The sequence below is a fragment of the Suncus etruscus genome, chromosome 7, assembly GCF_024139225.1.
Source record: "Suncus etruscus isolate mSunEtr1 chromosome 7, mSunEtr1.pri.cur, whole genome shotgun sequence".
NCBI classification, from domain to species: Eukaryota; Metazoa; Chordata; class Mammalia; order Eulipotyphla; family Soricidae; genus Suncus; species Suncus etruscus.
The window spans coordinates 93,929,661-93,949,249 of record NC_064854.1 but is presented as its reverse complement, the minus strand read 5'-3'; the positions used below and the strand labels follow the sequence as shown (position 1 = coordinate 93,949,249).

The 19,589-nt window shown below is 33.6% G+C and overlaps 1 non-coding gene across 1 annotated transcript; it reads right to left on the bottom strand.

Moving 5' to 3' along the window:
• Positions 1–7,192: 7,192 nt before the first annotated feature.
• Positions 7,193–7,302, bottom strand: LOC126015310 (U6 spliceosomal RNA). Its single transcript, XR_007498188.1, has one exon. It is a non-coding gene; the product is annotated as a U6 spliceosomal RNA (small nuclear RNA).
• Between the last annotated feature and the right edge of the window lie 12,287 nt (positions 7,303–19,589).

Genomic DNA, 19,589 nt, shown 5'->3' with positions numbered 1-19,589 from the left:
ATTAAAATATAGCTCTTGGTTTTATTGATTCTTTGTATTGTCTTCTACTTCTGTCTTTTATTATTTATTTTATTCTACTAGATTGAGGGTCAATTTTATTTTATTTTTTTTCAAATATTTAAGTGTGTGTGTTTAGGTTGATGATTTTATCTTTTTCTTCTTTCTTTATGTAGCTCTGTATTACTATGAGTTTACCCCTAATTACTGCTTTAGCTATGTCCCATAGAATTTGGTAATTTTTTAAATTATTATTAATCTCAAGGAATCTTTTATTTAATCATTGAATTCCTGTTTGATCCACTGTTACTTAGGATTTCTCCACATCTTATTTTATAATCAACCTCTATCTCTGTGGCATTGTGGTCTGACAGATTGCTTGATATGATTATTAAGTCTGTAAATTTTTGTAAGTTAGAATTATGTCCCCAAATGTGATCTGTCTTAGACAATGTTACTTGTGAATTAGAGAAATATATGCATTCATATTTTTGAGGCTGGAAGGCCCTATATAAATTCATTAATCTCAGCCCTTCTAGTTTCTAATTTAGGACTTGTATGTCCTTACTGACCTTCTTCCTAGTGGATGTATTCAGTGGTCAGAGTGGCTTGTTAAAATCTCCCATTGCTCTCACATAGCCATCTATGTATTTTTCTAGGTTTGTGAGCAAAATCTTTATAAATTTTGCTGACTCAAGATTTGAAGGGTTTATGTTGTTTAGTTAGTACTTATTGTTCTATTGTTAGTACTTATTGTTCTATTGTTAGTACTTATTGTTCTATTGTTCTTCTAAAGATAGAGTCCATAGTTATTTCTAGTTAATTTTTTTCAAGAAAAGCCATTATGCCTGTCATCTTTATCAATGAAAAATGGGAAAACCATCAAACTTTCATTTGATTTTACTTGATATTATAATATATCCATATTACTAATATTTAAAGACTTCCACTTTCAAATTATTTCTTATAAATATGGGATTTTACTGAAAATTAAGTATTTATAAGCATATATTTCCAATTATATAACCATCTATATACCCTTATGTCTGATATTAATGCTTACAATTATTTTAACAACAAATAGATATTATCCTTTTATGTGCAACATTTTGAAATACAGATACAAAACAGTCAGACACAATAATTTTTGCCTACCAGAATATTTATATTGTTTTAATTTTATAAAGCACCTATTTCCTTATAAAAGCCAACATAATTTCTAATTTAAATTTTTTAAAAGACATTTTTATTTAAACACCTTGATTACAAACATGATTGTGGTTGGGTTTCAGTCATATAAGATGACACCCCATCACCAGTGCAACATTCCCACCACCAATGTCCCAAATATCTCTCCTCCCCTCCCCCACCTGTACTCTAGATAGGCTTTCTATTTCCCTCATATATTCTCATTGTTAGGTTCGCAATGTAGTTATTTCTCTAACTAAATTCATCACTCTTTGTGGTGAGGTTCATGAGGTGGGCTGTAATGTCCAGCCCTCCTCTCTTTTGTCTCTTAAAATTGTTGAGAAATGTCTTTCATTTTTCTTAAAACCCATAGATGAGTAACACCATTCTGCATCTTTCTCTCTCTCTCTCTGACTTATTTCACTCAGCATAATAGATTCCATGTACATCCATGTATAGGAAAATTTTATGACTTCATCTCTAATTTTTGAGGTTGAAAGAAATTTGGTCTGATGGATGGCTATCCCAGCTTTATTTGTTTGTTTTTCAGTAGGTTGTATAATTATTTTGCATCCTTTCACTTGGAGCCTGTATTTATCCTGAGATTGTAGATGTATTTTCTATGAGTAGCAAATGGTTGGGTTTTGTTTTTTAGTCCAACACTTTGCTCTAAGCCTTTTTGTGGGAGTATAATCCATTGACATTCAAAGGAACTATTGATAGAAGGGGCTTTTCTGTAATTATTATGTGTAGGACTGTTGCTTTTACAGTTTGTATTTGGCTTATATAAGTGACCATTTCAATGTCATTTAGAGTTGGTTTGGTTATCACAAATGTTGCTAGTTATTTTTTTGACTGAGAATGTTTTTTTTTTTTAAGTTTCTCTCTCATATAAATGAGAAGTTTGCTGGTTAGTGGACTGTATGTTGAAAACTTTTCATTCAATAATTTGAATGTGTCATTCCACTCTTTTCTTTCCTTGCCATTTTTTATGGGAGATCTGATGTGATTTTTTTTTATGTTCCTTTTTTTATATTTAAGGTCCTTATTTCTCCCTATTGTTTAAAGAAACCCATGTCTTTTTTTTTTGCCATTTTGGATATTATATGTCTTTGTGTTGTTTGCTTTGAGTCTATTTTGTTTGATGCTCTTTGGCCTCTTGAAATTATTAGCTTCCTTTTCCCAGAAGGTGGGGCAGTTCTCTGCTATTACCTCTCCCATTACTTATTCTTCCATTTTCCCTTTTTTCTCATCTTCTGTTATTCCTGTAATTCAGAGATTATATTTCTTGTCTTTGCTTATTAAGCATCTTACTTTCTTTTTTGAATTATAATAGCATATTTATTTAAGCACCTTGATTACACACATGTTTGTAGTTGGGTTTCAGTCATAAAAAGTGTAGGCTATTTCATCTATGCAGCCTTTCCACCACCAATCCACCCATCTTCCTTCTCCTCCTCCCTGTGCCTGTCTTTGAGCCAGCCATTCTATTTCTCTAAATCACTACCATCGTCATAATATCTGTTACTGTAGTTATTTCCTTAACTGTACTCACCACTCTTTGTGGAAAGCTTCAACTTGTGGATTGGTCCTACCAGCCATCGTTTCTCTTGTCTCTAGGTATTGTTACCATACTACCTTTTATTTGTCTTAAATCCCAAAGATGAGTGAGACTATTTTGTGTCTATATCTCTCCCTCTGTATTATTTCACACAACATAATAGTTTCCATGTCCATCATGTACAAGAAAATTTCATGGCTTCATTTTTCATGGCTGCTACATTGTATTCCAATGTATATATGCAACACAGGTTCTTTAACCACTTTTCTGTTGTTGGGAATATGGATTATTTCCAGATTCTGGATACTATAAATAATGCTGCATGAACATAGTCATGTAGAAGGCATTTTGTATTATGTTTTTGTGTTTTTAGGGTATATCCCTATGAGTGGTATTGCTCGAACATATGGGAGCTCAATTTCCAGTTTTTTGAGGAATATCCATATTGTTTCCCAGAAAGGCTTGATATATGGCATTTCCACCAGCAGTGTAATGAGAGTTCCTTTCTCCACATTTTCACCAGCAATGATTGTTTTTGTTCTTTTTGTTTGTTTTGTTTTGGAGCCACACTCAGCAGTGTCAGGGGTTACTTCTGGCTCTGTACTCAGAAATTTGCTCTTGGCTCAGAAGCCAAAATACATGCTGGGTATCAAACCTGTGTCTGTCCTGGGTCAGCTGCATGCAAGGCAAAGGCCCTACCATTGTGCTATTATTTCAGCCCAGTTCTTGTTCTTTGTGATGTGTCCAGTCTCTGTGATGTGAGATGGTACCTCATGGTTAATTTGATTTGTATCTTCCTGATAATTAATGATGCCAAGCATTTTTTCATGTGCCTTTTGGCCATCTATATTTCTTCTTTGAGAAATTGTTCATTTTTCTCCCTATTTTTGATGGAGTTAGATTTTTTTCTTGTTTAGTTTTTGTTTTTCTTTTTGTTTTTTTTTGTTTTTGTTTTTGTTTTTTTGGCCACACCCATTTGATGCTCAGGGGTTACTCCTGGCTAAGCGCTCAGAAATTGCCCCTGGCTTGGGGGAACCATATGGGACGCCAAGGGATCAAACCATGGTCCTTCCTTGGCTAGTGCTTGCAAGACAGACACCTTACCTCTAGCGCCACCTCACCGGCCCCTCTTGTTTAGTTCTGTCAGAACCTTGTGTATGTTAGATATTAGCTCCTTATATGATGAGTATTGGGTGAAGAGTTTCTCCCATTCTGTGAGTGACCTTTGTATTCTACTCACTATTCCCTTTGAGGTGAAGATTCTCAGTTTAATGTAGTCCTATTTCTTTACTTCTGTTCCCACTTGTTTGGATAGTGGTGTTTTCTCCTTGAAGATGCTTTTAGTTTCAATGTCATTGAGTGTTTTACTTATGTGTTTTTCTATATACTTTATGGCTCTGTGTCTGATATCAAAGTCTATAATCCATTAGCATTTGACCTTTACATGTTAGATAGAAATCCAAATTCACTTTTTTGCATGTGGTTGACCAGTGTCCCAAAACCACTTCTTGAAGAAACTTTCCTTGCTCCACTGTTTTTCCTGCCCTTTTATCAATAATTAATTGATGGTATATCTGGGAAACATGTTCTGCATACTTTTTCTTTTATTTGAGGGTCTGTCTTTATTCCAATACCATACTGTTTTAATGACTATTATTTTGTAATACAAATTAAAGTTTGGAAAATCATACCTCCAATCTTTTTCCTAAGGGTTTCTTTAGCTATTTGTGGGTGTTTATTGTTCTAAATGAATTTAAGAATTGTTTAATCTACTTTTTTGGTTTTCTGGACCACACCCATTTGATGCTCCTGGGTTACTCCTGGCTAAGCGCTCAGAAATTGCAGCTGGCTTGTGGGGACCATATGGGATGCCGGGGGATTAAACCGCGGTCCTTCCTTGGCTAGCGCTTGCAAGGCAGACACCTTACCTCTAGCGTCACCAAACCGGCCCCATAATTTACTTATTTAAAGAATGCAATGGATATTCTTAGAAGAATTGCATTAAATCTGTACAATGCTTTGGGGAGTATTGCCATTTTAATGATGCTAATCCTCCTAATCCACCCTCCATTTCATTGTGTCTTCTTTTATTTCTTGAAACTGCTTTGTTGGGATTAGATTTTTTTTTGATGTGATTAGATGTTTTTTCCTTGTAAAATTCTATCAGTGCCTTGTATATTTTGGACATTAGTCCCTTATCTGATGGTATTGGGTGAATAGATTCTCCCACTCAGTGGGTACCTCTTTTATCCTGGGCACTATTTCCTTTGAGGTGCAGAAGCTCTCAGCATAATATAGTCTCATCTGCTTATTTCTGCTTCCACTTGTTTGGAGAGTGCTGTTTCCTCCTTAAAGTTGCCTTTACTCTCAATGTCATGAAGTGTTTTACCTACATGTTGTTCTCTATAGCTTATGGTCTCAGGTCTGATATTAAGGTCTTTAATCCATTTGGATTTTATCTTTGTACATGGTGTTAGCTGGGGTTCTGAGTTTGCTTTTTTGCAAGTACTAATCAGTTTTGTACTAGGGTTTATTTTATTCGAAACTCTTTTTACCTCCTGGATTTGTATGGATTTGTACAGGTGTTTCTTTACAGAGGGATGTAAATTTTTTGCTATTATTTTCCTCTCTACTTGTTCTTACCCTATCCCTTTTCCTCCCCTTCTGGTGTTCCTACAATTCATGAATTATTTCTTTTGTCTTTGTTCATTAATACCTCACATTATCTTCCAATATTTTGTCTCTCATTTTTTTTAACGTCTTTGTTGTTACTGGCTTTTATTTTTTCCTCAAGTTCATCCATATAATTCTCTATGTATGTAATTCTATTATTGTGGCTTGCTAACATTTTTTTTTTTTAGTTCCCTCAGTTCTGTTTGTATGGACTTTCTCATATTCTGATAGAGTTTTTCTTTGATTTAGATGAACTATTCATCTGTGTATTTCTTTTTTTTAATGTAATTTTTATTTTGATCATAGTGGCTTACATATTGTTGACAATATTATTTTAGGTACATATTCATCTGTGTATTTCTTAATTTCTTTAGTTAGTTTTTGAATTCCATTGCTAGGACATTAAATGCTGATCTTCAGTTCTCATCTATAAAGTTTGTACATTTTGGAGGACTTGGGTATCTATTAGGATTTCTCTCTATAGCCCCAGCTGCTGGGTGTCTTCCTTAGTTTACCCATTATTCTTTGCATAGGGAGGGTTAGGGTACTGTGTTTTCAGGATTTTTTTTAAAACTGGTTTATTTGTTTGTGTAGGAAGTGGTTTCAGATCGATCTATTTTATTTATTTTCTTAGGGCATACATATTTACCCAAGTATGGTAGAGGTGTTAGAGTCTAGTTGATTAGGTTTTAGGGCTATATATTTTCTTTCTTTCTTTATCTTCTTTCTTTCCTTTCTTTCTTTCTTTCTTTCCTTTCTTTTTCCTTTCTTTCTTTCTTTCCTTTTTCTTTCTTTCTTTCTTTCTTTCTTCTTTCTTTCTTTCTTTCTTTCTTTCTTTCTTTCTTTTTCTTTCTTTTCTTTCTTTCTTTCTTTCTTTCTTTCTTTCTCTCTTTCTTTCTTTCTCTTTCTTTCTTTCTCTTTCTTTCTTTCTCTTTCTTTCTTTCTCTTTCTTTCTTTCTCTTTCTTTCTTTCTCTTTCTTTCTTTCTCTTTCTTTCTTTCTCTTTTCTATTCTTTCCTTTTCCTTTCTTCTCTTACTTCTTTCTTTCTTTCTTTCTTTCTTTCTTTCTTTCTTTCTTTCATTTTTTCTTTCTTTCTTTCTTTCTTTCTTTCTTTCTTTCTTTCTTTCTTTCCCTTCCTTCCTTCCTTCCTTCCTTCCTTCCTTCCTTTCCTTCCTTCCTCTCCTTCCCTTCCTTCCCTTCCTTCCCTTACCTCCCTTCCTTCCTTCCTTCCTTCCTTCCTTCCTTCCTTCCCTTCCTCCTCCCTCCCTCCCCCTTCCCTCCCTTCCCTCCCCTTCCCCTCCCTACCCTCCCTTCCCTCCCTTCCCTCCCTTCCCTCCTTCCCTCCCTTCCCTCCCTTCCCCTTCCCCTCCCTTCCCCTCCCTTCCCCTCCCTTCCCTCACTTCCCCTCCCTTCCCCTCCCTTCCCCTCCCTTCCCCTCCCTTCCCTCCCTTCCCTCCCTTCCCTCCTTCCCTTCCTTCCTTCCTTCCTTCCTTCCTTCCTTCCTTCCTTCCTTCCTTCCTTCCTTCCTTCCTTCCTTCCTTCTTCCTTCTTCCTTCTTTCTCTCTTTCTCTCTCTTTCTCTTTCTCTCTCTCTTTCTCTCTCTTTCTTTCTCTCTCTCTCTCTTTCTTTCCTTCCTTCCTTCCTTCCTTCCTTCCTTCCTTCCTTCCTTCCTTCCTCCTTCCTCTCCTTCTTCCTTCCCTTCCTCCTTTCTTTCTTTCTTTCTTTCCTTTCTTTCTTTCTTTCCTTTTCTTTCTTTCTTTCTTTCTTTCTTTTTTAAATATGGAATGCTTCACAAATTTGCGTGTCATCCTTGACGCAGGGGGCCATGGTAGTCTTCTCTGTATCTTTCCAATTTTAGTATATGTGCTGCCAAAGCAAAGCACAGGGTTATATATTTTCTAAGGGAGAAAAGGAGTTGGACCTTCTTTGCCAAGAATTGCCTGGTATAGTCTTAAGTGTCAGCAGAGTTTGCTTGGGCAGCAACATTTACGACCAGTGTGTGTATGTAACATGCCTGAGGTAGCAGAGGCACTAGTGATGGCATTGTCAGAGTGGTTCTTCTTATGATATTAGAGTGATGTTAGCTTCATAAAAACTATGTCTGAATGTTTATATTTCTTAAATTTTCTGGAAGACTTTGAAAAGAATTAGTAGTAGGTTCTTTTCAAAAGTTTGAAAGAATTCAATTAGTGAATCCAAAGGGCCTGCACTTTTGTTTTTGGCAAGGCTTTGGATTACCATTTTAATTTCTTCAATTGTAATGTGTCTGTTTATATATGCCTAGATCATCCTGTTTCAACGCGTTGAAGATGATAAAAGTCCAGGAATTTTTTATTTCTTCCAGGTCTCTATTTTGTGGCATATGGTCTCTCAAAGTAGTCTCTCATTACCTTTGTCTCTGTAGTATCTGTACTGTTCTACCACTTTCATTTCTAATTCCATTTATTAAATTTTTCTGTCTCTGTTTCTTTGTAAGTTTTGCTAGTACTTTATCTATATTGTTTTTTTTTTTCCAAAGATCCAACTCTTGCTTTCTTTGATCTTTTAGACTTTTTTGGATTTCCACTTCATTAATTTCTTCTTGAAGCTTTGTTATTTCTTTCTGTTCTACCCATTTTTGGTTGATTTAGTTGACACTTTCTAATTATGTAATCTGTGTCATTAAGTTTTTGTGTAGGCCCCTTCTTTCTTTCTGATGTGTGCTTAAAAACCTATAAATATTTTTCTTAGTATGGCTTTTGCTATGTCTCAAAAATTCTGATACTTTTTATTTTCATTCACATTTGTTACTAGAAGTCTTTTGATTTCTTCTTTGATTTAATCTTTGACCCACTGATTTCATCTTTGGTTACATCTCTGACCCACTGATTATTCAGTAGTGAGCTGTGTAATGTACAGGTGTTAAAATTTTTTCTCTGTGTGTGTTTGTAATTCACTGCTAATTTCAGTGCCTTATAATCTGAGAAGGTAGTTCATACAATTTCTATCCACTTGACTTTATAGAGGTATGTTTTATGGGCCAGTATGTTTTCTATCCTGGAGAATGATCCATGTGCATTGGAGAAGAATGTATATCCAGTTTCTGGGGTTGGATAGCCATATAAATACTAGGCCAGTTTCCTTTCTTCCATTTCTTCTTTTGGAGCTAGTATAATTGTATTAGGTTTCAAGCCTGGTTGCATCAATTAAGAAATTCACCCAGAATTATCATGAGACACAAGAGCAAAAGACATTTTTATTACTTCAGGAAAGTGAAAGGGCTGTAAGGAATCTTTGTGCCAAGAACCAGGGTCAAAGACCAGAATCTTCTTTTCATAATAGCACAGCCCCCGATACCAACTCTGCCTTCTTTAGACTCTTACAATTATAAATCCTTATAAATTTCATATACATAATAAGGTCTTTATATAGAATTTCTACCACTTGTATCCAAAGTGATATTGATCTTTATGTAATTTGAGCTTGCTGTTTCTGATTTTTCCTTCAAAATCTATTTTTTTAAATAAATTAGCCTTTCATATTTTTCTTGCTTCATTGTCCTTAACTCTACAATCAAACTTTTAACAACACATTCTGGTTAGATAACAGAGATGGTGAGCTAAAAAATAATATCTACAAAACACATATGCACTAAAGAAGATTCCTTTATATCGGTACTTTTATTTAATTTTTGTAACTATGCTTTTACTATTATATTTAATTCTCACAAACACTTTTAAGCTTGATATTATTTTCACAGATAAAGAGGCCCTTAGGGCTTCTAAGGCTGAATTCTTAAAGACATTTTTCCCATCATTTGCTCTACCTTTCTCTTTCTTCTACTACTTAATTTGCCTCACAAAAATAAGAATATAATACATCCTCTTTAACATAGCAAGCTATTCAACACACACATTGACATCTTGGCTCAATCAAAAAAACCCCTGATTTTTTATAGCTTTCTTCTTTTTATTGTAATACACATTATTAAATATATTTGCATTTTTTAGCTTTTACATTTTGGATATGCCTACAATTTATTGTTCATTTAAAATATGTAATTTTTTCTTCAGATTTTATTAGTTAAATTGTAATGTATATAATTAAGAAAATGAAGTAAAAAGTTTCCTCCTATTTAAGTCTGGCCATATAATTTATTAAATATTTGAATAAATTAAATTCATCTGATTTTCTGAATTTATGAATCAACTGCACAAGAACCTTTGGGTTTTAAGGGAGAAAATATTGGAAGGTAGCAAATTTTGCAGTCTCTAAACACCATGTTAGTTACATTAATTTCTGTTGAAGAGGGAAATTTGGGAGGGAAATAAAACTGAAAACAGAGAAACTTTCCTCTAAATTTCCCTTCTCTGCCTAAGGACAGCTCCCCCAAAAGGAACTTAATTATCATAAACTCACTCCTCAGCAATTTCAGCAGCTAAGGAACACTGACTCATTAGAGGAAGTGGGCACCACACCCAAACAAACTTTATGCAATTTTGTCTCATCTTTTAATAAATTTTAATAAATTAATGCTATTCTCTAGCTTTACTAATAAATGTGTAAATAATTAAAGTATGTTTTTGTTTATTATAAATGGCATATTGTCCTGTTCCGAGATCTCTGTTAACTCAATGTGCTTTACTTCAAAAGTTGTGCCCTTTCATTTATTTCATTGATCCTCACTGTTTTGTTTTCAGAAATGGAGAGAAAATTTTATAATTTCTCTCTCTCAGATGCTTTACCCTTTTTAAACTCTATACAAACTATTTACTGAATATATAAAAACAAAGTAATTCTTGTGTATGCGGATTAGCCTGAGATCATTGCAGTCATTAAAATCAGAATACAAGTTTCTTAGTGCCTCCTCAAAATACTTTTGCTGGAGCCGGAAAGATAACACAGGGGTAGGGCATTTTTTTTTTTTTGCCTTGGACACAGCAACCCGGATGGGACCCAGGTTCAATCCTTGGCATTTCATATGGTCACCCAAACCTGCCAGGAGATGATTTCTGAGTGTCGGAGACCTTAGTAGTAAACCCCTTACACTGGCTCAGGTATTAGCTCAAAAAACAAAACCAAAATACTTTCTGCTGCAAATAAGAGTCTTCTGAGACTCTAACTATAAAGAAGTAAGAAGTTAATGTCCTAGAGCGAAACAGAGCCAATTACAAAGAAAAATGTTTCAAAAAGAGTTAATCCATAAAGTATCTATGCATCTTTTCTTGAATTTTGGGACCCTTGAAGTTAATTTGATATTTTGGTTTATAGGGTATTGTATAGATGAAGAAACTCTACTAGAATCACCAGTAGGTAAGAGAGAAGGCCAAGAAACTCAGTCTTTAATCTGAAAATATGTGGTCTATTTATCGTTCTGGTTAGATCATCACTTCTGTGATTTTCATTCAGCCAAAGACAATGTCCCAAACCAGAAGGGTGTTGCCTAATTCTTCATGCTTTATAGTCACACAATAGGAGCCCTGACAAGCAGAACATTGGGGAATCAGAGATATGGAAGCTTATGAATTGCAAATGTTTCTTCATTGAAAGATATTCTCCTGCTTGGGACCATCTGCTTATTATAACTAGGCCTAGGACCTCAGGCTAGAAACATCTGCCACTTTCATAATTTCACTTCTTAATTAAAGTACAACCAAAAGGAGGACAAACATAACTCTGACCTTGGATATCTCTTACTTTAACCATACAAAAATTAAGAACACATTTAAATTTGATTTGGTATGAATGGTAAAATAGAAGGGTAGGATTCAGCCAATATATGTGTTCCCTACCAAGCTAAAGCAAATGTGGAAAAATGAATTCCTTTCCCCCCATGACTCTATGCATCATTTTAAAACATGTTTTCTTTAAATTTCATTGATTTTCTAATGGTAGCATATCCTGATTAATTTTCTTTACCCGATTCTGACCTGCAGCATCTTGGTCAAGTAGTTAATTGTCTAAAAATGAACACTTCAATATACTAGAGAAGACACAATTTAAAGAAACACTGTATTAATCATTTTGTACAAAAGAAATTTTTTGTACTGACAATAATTAAAATTTTATTTTCAACTTCTTTTTGCTCATATTTTTATTCATTTTATATGTATCATCAAAATGTATGAAAAAACACAGTTGTATGCATTGTAAAGTATAAAAATGATGGTATCATTATTTTGCTTATTGGAGTTCACCCATGTTATTTTCAACTTAGGTAAAATTGCAAGCATGCTATGGATATTCTGGGTATATAGATATCTGTTCCTACCTGATTAGCCTATAATTACTGAGTCAATACATATTTTTTTAATTTTGCTTCTTGTATACTTACACTTGTCTTACACTATGATATACTTCTATACTAGAATGCTATGCTAGAATTGTGAATGATGCCAAAGTAATTAAATGAAAACAAGAACCATCATTTGTTCTCCATTCACACACCAGCAAATATTTAATCAGCATCATTTTGTGCACTTGGATGCAACTTTAAGCAAATAATATAATGTACTCACAGAAATGCTCAATAAGAAAGAAGTAGATAAATAATTAAGTGCAGGGAATTCAAGGAAATGTCAGCAATAAATATTACTTAACAAGAGAAATTAACGTGGACAGAAATGTATTTTTAAAAGATTTGATCATGAAACACTTCTTATAGAATCATTTGTAACAGCATAAAAACATCAAATTGTTAAGAATGTTTCTAAAATAATTTTTTAAAGCTACAAATGTCAATGAATGTTTTCTAATAATTGGAGATATGTATTGCTTAGGAGTTAAGGGGCTCAATTTTGTTAAGGTATCATTCACTTCCAAATTTAATATATATAATAAATTCAATCCTTATCAAAACATTAGCAGGGATCTTTTATTGGGGAGGCACACCTGGTGACACTCAAGGTTTATCCTGGTTTTGCACTCAGAAATGGCTCCTGGTTTGGGGGACCATATGGGACACCAGGGGATCGAACTACAGTTCAGTTCTTACTAGGTCACCTGCATGCAAGGCAAATGACCTAGCGCTGCTCCACTGCTCCAGCCCCTCAGCATGGATCTTTTTAAAGAAACTCACACATCTGACTTTATAGGTCATATAAAGTACAAAAAAGAGTAAAAACAAAATTGAAGAAAAGGAAGGAAATTGTGTAACAATAGCATATAATTCTAAAACTTAATATAAAAATGTAGTAGTCAGTTAATATTTTAGCATAAAAATAGAAAAGTGATCATTGGATAGAGAGTTCAGAAAAGACCCAAACATATATAGACGATTAATTTAATTTTTTAACAAATTGTGCTGAGATTATTGGATATCCACATGAAAAATAGAAAAAAATAAACGTTGACTCAGACCTTAGATTATATGTGAAAAAATAGATTATGGATATAATAAAACCAAAAGTATAAAACTCTAGAGGAAAATGCTGGGTAACTATTATAATTTGGCTGGGCAAGTGTCTAAGATGCAAATATCATAAATAATCTATAAAAGGTAATAATTCATAAATTAGGCTTCACCAAAATTTAACACATAAATTGAAGATAGACAAAAACATATTAGAAATAATATTTTTCAGGTATGCCCCTTCTTTCCTGATGTATGCTTGCAAAGCTGTACATTTTCCTCTCAGGACCACTTTTGCTGGGTCCCATAAATTCTGGTAGTTTGTGTCTTCATTGTCATTTGTTTCCAGGAAAGTTTTGATTTTCTCTTTGATTTCATCTCGAATCCACAGTAGCAACTGTTTAATTTCCAGTTGTTAAAGTATTTCTTCTGTGCCCCTTTGTAGTTCACATCTAATTTCAGAGCCTTGTGGTCAGCAAAGGTAGCCTGCAAAATTTGTATCCTCTTGATTTTATGGAGGTATGCTTTATGTGCCAGCATGTGGTCTATTCTGAAGAATGACCCATGTACATTGATAAGAATGTATATCCAGATTTTGGGGGATGGAGTGTCATATATATATACCCTCTTTCTTCCATTTCTATTTTCAAAACTAGTATATTTTTGTTGGGTTTCAGTCTGGTTGATCTATCAAGTATTGACAGGGCCATGTTGAGGTCTCCCACAATCATTGTGTTATCATTGATGTCTTCTTTCAAATTTGTTAGGTAATTTGCTGGTCTGTCATTGGGTGTGTATATGTTTAGTAGTCTGATTTCTTCCTGTTGCACATATCCTTTGATTAGTACGAAGTGTTCATCTTTGTCCCTTACAACTTTTCTGAGTCTAAAGTTGGAATCGTCAGATATTAATATGGCCACCCCAGCTATTTTAAGGGTGTTGTTTGCTTGGATGATTTTCCTCCAGCCTTTGATTTCGAGTCTATGTTTGTTCTGACTATTCAGGTGTGTTTCTTGAAGGCAGCAGAAGGTTGAATTCATCTTTTTGAACCATTTCGCCACGCTGTGTCTCTTAATTGGTGCATTTAGTCCATTGACATTGAAGGAGATGATTGTCAATAATTTTCAGAGACAAAAGAGAGGAGGACTGGAAGTTCCAGCTCAGTTCATGAAGCTCACCACAAAGAGTGATGAGTCTAGTTAGAGAAATAACTACATTGAGAACTATCCTAACAATGAGAATGAACAAGAGAACTAGAAAACCTGTCTAGAGTACAGGTGGGTGTGGGGAGGAGGGAGATTTGGGACATTGGTTATGGGGATTTGCATCTGTGAAGGGGGATGTTCTTTACATGACTGAAACCCAACCATAATCATGTTTTTAATCAAGGTGTTTAAATGAAGATATTAAAAAAATAAATACTATTTTTCTGTGAAAGACATTTCATACACTAAAATGACATACTAGAAACTTGAAGAAAATGTTAAAATGTCTTGTATCTTATAAGGGCTTGTATCCAGAATAATTAAAAGAGCAAAACTGAATAATATCACAAAGATCCAAGTATAAAATTAAAAAATCTGAATAGTTATTCCCCTAAATATATAATGATGGAAAATAATGTATTAAAAAGTTCCAGTATTGACTTGTCCTCTTGGAACTGAAACTTCATTCTCCAACCTGTAAAGATGGTTGCCTACACGGCCCTCCTCACATGATCATAAGCCAGAAAGTAGCCAGTTCTAAAGTCTGTGCCTTCTTATCCCAAAACACACAGATGTTAGAATGTCCATGTGAAGAAGTTCCAATATTTCTTATATTTTGGGGAAGGAGAGCCATAGCACTTCTATCTTTCAATACACAAGTACACAACCTCAAAACTCAGTTCAACCAATTAGTAGAAAATTTTCTTAGCATATTCAATAACCCTACATTGTTAGGAAAGTAATTTGAAATGGACATTCTATTTGTCACCGTTTGGTAGAAACAATGCAACATATCACTTCTTAAATAATGGTATCTGAACCCCCTTTAACACCCCCCCAAAATGCAAAGAACAATGGGGAAACTAAGGTACTCAGTTGCAGATGTGGATAAGGAGGGAAACCTAGGCAAATCTGCAAACCTTATTGAACTTGGTTGATAGGACTTAAAATAAACATTTAAAGCATTGGCAATAGAAATCAAGAAATGACTAGCTAGCAAAATAAAGCAATAAATAGATATTATTCAACCAACTCAAATAAGCATTCATTCAGAAGAGAAGATATGCAAATAAAATCGAAGGAGCTAAAGAACACATTAGCAAGCAATAGTAGTAGAATCATGTAGAGAACTATATTGGTGAATTTAAAGATAAATTATATGTCAACATAGATAAAGAAGTTAAAAAGAAAAGAGGGACAAAAGAATGAAAGCAAGTAAGACACTGATTCCCACTGTGTGCATTTCAATGTGGGTGTCATCCAGACCCAAGCACCACTGGTGCTGGGACCAAATTTATAAGAACCTATGCGTCCCTTTCTCTCCTTCCCACCAATGTAACTGGTTGGTTTGTATCCTTCTATTCTGTTATGAGTAGCTTTTGATTTATGACCTTTCCATGTCTTCCCAGTTCCTAGAGCAGGCAACTCTGAGCTCTCATCTCCGCTTGCCACCCTCCCCCAATTACCATGCTTAGCTATCTGCAAAAGTTTCTAACTCTTTCATCACTAAAACAGTACATAAAAATAAGGCAATTATTTCTTTTTTCTTAAATTTAATCACTGTGATATACATAAAAGTTGTTGACAGCTGAATTTTGATCATACAATGTTCTGACACTCATTCTTTCAGCAGTGTTAACCTTCTGCCCAATTTCCACATTACCCTTAAGTTCCCTAAGCTGCCTCTATGTAATATACTATTCTCTCTCTTTTTGCTCCCCTTTATTCATTTTAGGCACCATGTTTTGCAATGTTACTGAAGGAGTATCAATACATATCACTTTATTTTTCAATTCCAAGTCCTTGTCTAGAGAAAGCATTTCCAACTATTAATGTCATAGTGGACCCTTTTCAAAATAAGCTATATCTCATTTTTAAAATGGAGTACATGGAGAGCAGAGAGAAAATGCAACATATCACATTTAAAAGTGTGAATGTAAAGGAGAACACAGGCAGCCAAGTGAAAGCACTACAAGTATCTGTGTTAACAGCTTTAACAGTCAGTTTTTTTGTTTGCATTTTCATCTCCCAGACTTTTTTTTTGTATCTGCTTGAATCTACTGCTCAAATGGATCCCCAGCAACCCATCCAAATGTTCATTATGTGCTTATATCACAGAAAGAGAAGTAGTCCTTCTGACAGATGTGACAAATCATTCTGGGGAGGGCTCTGATTTTCAAATATGAATTGTGTATTTATCTTCACCTAATGTGAATGAAGACTAGAAACTGATTGATTTCTGAGTCACATGCTCACATTCTTATCATAGTGGGAACTGGGGTAAAACCACTAAACCACACGGCTGTAAAATGGAGAAATGTTCTTCTGAGGAAAGACGCTGGCAATATATACTCCTATGTACATTATAGATTAAAATAAAATAAAGATGTTGATTTAATTAAATAATATCTTTAAACCGGTTATCATCATTACTTAAAAATAAAGAAAAAAATTGTGAGCACATAGAATATACAACAAACAGTATGCTAGAAATCTTAAAGTTCTCATTTACTCAATATGCAATTGTTCTAGGCGGAGAATGTTCAATTTATATGTTAAAAAAAAGACTTATTTAATAAATAATGCATGTATTCTTTTATGCACTTTAATTTAAATCAAAGAATACTGATGATACTTCTTCATATAGAATTATCAGATAGAAATTGTACCTTGTGATCATGGAAAGTGATTGGAAGGCAAGATTACCTTCACCTCCAGGAAAAGCACCTGTGTCTCTGATTACATACTCTGTGATGCTCACTGCTAGCATATAGGTGCTCTTTATGGCAAGCCCAAATCAGAAGTGCTATTTCAATCAATGAAAAAAAAAAGTTTTTATGAAGGCATGGGGTAGTTTGTGATTTAACTTTCAATTAACACAACAAATCTGAAAAAGGAATTAAATTACTAAGGTCTAAAACGATCTTATTTCTTCAATCTCTGATTTTTCAGAGATGGTCAAATCAATAAATAAACAGTTGTCCCAAAATTTGGTCAATACCCTTTCAGATTAAATTAAATATATATAAATAAAAACAGAAATTTTCAAGGAAAGAAGCATGAGGTAGAAAAGATAATTCAATGTATTTAGTGCATGCTTTGCATGAAAAAGGTCCAGGTTAACACTCTATTGCATTAGAGTCCAAGCTGGGAGAAATTCCACAAGAAATCGTCCCTGAACACAAAAGGCTGTGGTCCCAAAGCCAAATAAATAACAAAACAACAACAACACAACAACAACAAAAAAAACAAGCAAAAAGAAAACAATATGATGTAAAGCCATTCACTATGAAGACTTTTTCGTCTTTCTTTTCCTTCCTTCCTTTTTCCTTCTTCCTTCCTTTTTTCCTTCTTCCTTCCTTCCTTCCTTCCTTTTTCTTTCTTTCTTTCTTTCTTTCTTTCTTTCTTTCTTTCTTTCTTTCTTTCTTTCTTTCTTTCTTTCTTTCTTTCTTTCTTTCTTTCTTTCTTTCTTTCTTTCTTTCTTTCTTTCTTTCTTTCTTTCTTTCTTTCTTTCTTTCTCTTTCTTTTGAATTGTAGTTGAGACAGTATGGTTACAGTAGTGTTTATACTCATGACATATAACATTTATGTCACACTATTTTCTCAAAATCCCTAGGATCCTGCTCATCTTAGAGTCCCAGTCCCTAGACTACTTATTTTCTGTATTCAAAGTTTCATTAGAAACATTTTATTCTTTTTTAAATATAATTTTGATTTTAATCATAGTGGCTTACATATCTTTCAAAGTAATATTTTAGGTACATATTAACATTGAATCAGGAGAATTCCCATCACCAAATTTGTCCTCTATCCACCCCTGTTCCCATTCTGCCTTCCATATCCCCCACCCTCACCCCCAGGGCTGCTAGATGAGTGGTCCCCTCTGTGTTTAGCTTACTACTTAGTGATTATACAACTGTTTGGTCTTGGTACCCTCCATTATTTTCCCCTCTATTTGGGAGGCAGAACTAGATAGTTCAAGTTATGTGGTTTTGGTTAAAGGAGAGTAAAGCAATAAAATGGGGAAACATTTTATTCTTTTGCTTTCTTTCTTTATATGTTAAGTATCAATTATGTTTGTCCTTAAACCTCTAATTTTGTTCAATACAACCCCCTCTAAATCCAATAACAAGATTTTATCTTTTTTGACAATTATGTAGTACCCTGAAGTGTTTATATTTAACCACTCATCTGTCATTGGATACAGAGCTGTTTCTGCATCTTAGGTATTGTTAATAGTTTACAATAAACATAAGTGTGCCTATATCTTTTCAAAGTAATATTTCAAATTATTTTTTGTGTTCTTGAAACAATTGATGTCATTATTCATAACATCATTCTATAAATAATGAGTTTTGAAAATAAAATGAGACTGTATATACATGAAACCACTGTCATTTTTTAAACTAATGAACAACAATGAACAATCAAATAAAAATTAAGATAGCAAGCACTTCTATTTATGATAAAAGTAATCAAAATGATGAGACAAGTAACATGTACAGAAAACCTTTTTGGAGAGCTTATAGTTTTCCAAAATTAAGCAATCATCTTTTTCAGAATGTTTAAGTCAATAAAAATATTATGTATATAACTTATTTAGCAGACAGGTGGTCCTGACAAATGTGAAATTTCAGTTTTAGGCCAGCTATAGAGGGACTATAGAATACCATAAATAACTTATTGGAAATTTTAAAACACTCTTGGGGGAAAAATCCTTGGGCTATAGTTTGTTGTTAATAAATAGTTGAACCAACTGAATTCCAGAATTGGATTACAGGTAGCTGAGTTTACAGGTAACTCATGGACCAAGTCAATATCTAGGTGATATAATTCCTCAGGGTACTACGTACTAGATAAGCACCTGATCAAATATTTCACCATGGCTGATCTATATAAAAATTATTATTTAGGTCCCATAATTCTTAGATTCACATTGTTATCCATGGTCTGAGATTGACTGAAACACACTTGTGTAATCACTGGCTAGAGAATATTAAGTCTGTGCCTTTGGAAAAAAATCTATTACTCATTTTCTTCCTAGTTCATACATAAAAGACTAAAAAAGCAGTCAATTTTTCCCTAATAATTATCAATTAACTAAAGCTAGTCTAGATTATTAGGAATTAGGAATTTTGTTTAATTAAAATATCAATGTAAATATTAATTTTTACATTTCAATTGAGTCAAAAATAAGTGATCTAATATGTAATAATGTATAAAATACTTTAATATTGTTAAATTTATATTAGGGAAAAAAATTAGGTATGATAGACACAATACCACTAAATGACATTTTAGAGTTTCAATTGATCACATCAATGTTTTAAAATGTATTGTCCTTTATACCTTTTTTCATTTTTATATTTCAATGTAAAATTGCAAATAGTTCTTTATTAGGAAAGGGTTATAGTATGCTTTGAAAGTATATTCTTATATTTATATTTGTCTTTTTAAATGAACTAGAAATAATAGTGTATGACCAATCATAAAAAACTAAGGCAATTAATTGAAATAAATGGGTTGATGTAAATGGATTTAGCTACCTTATACCATTTCTTCTGTTCACTCTCCCATTAAGTTTCTGTCAACCTTTGCAGGGCATGGGCCAATGATAACTTAACATCCTAATTCA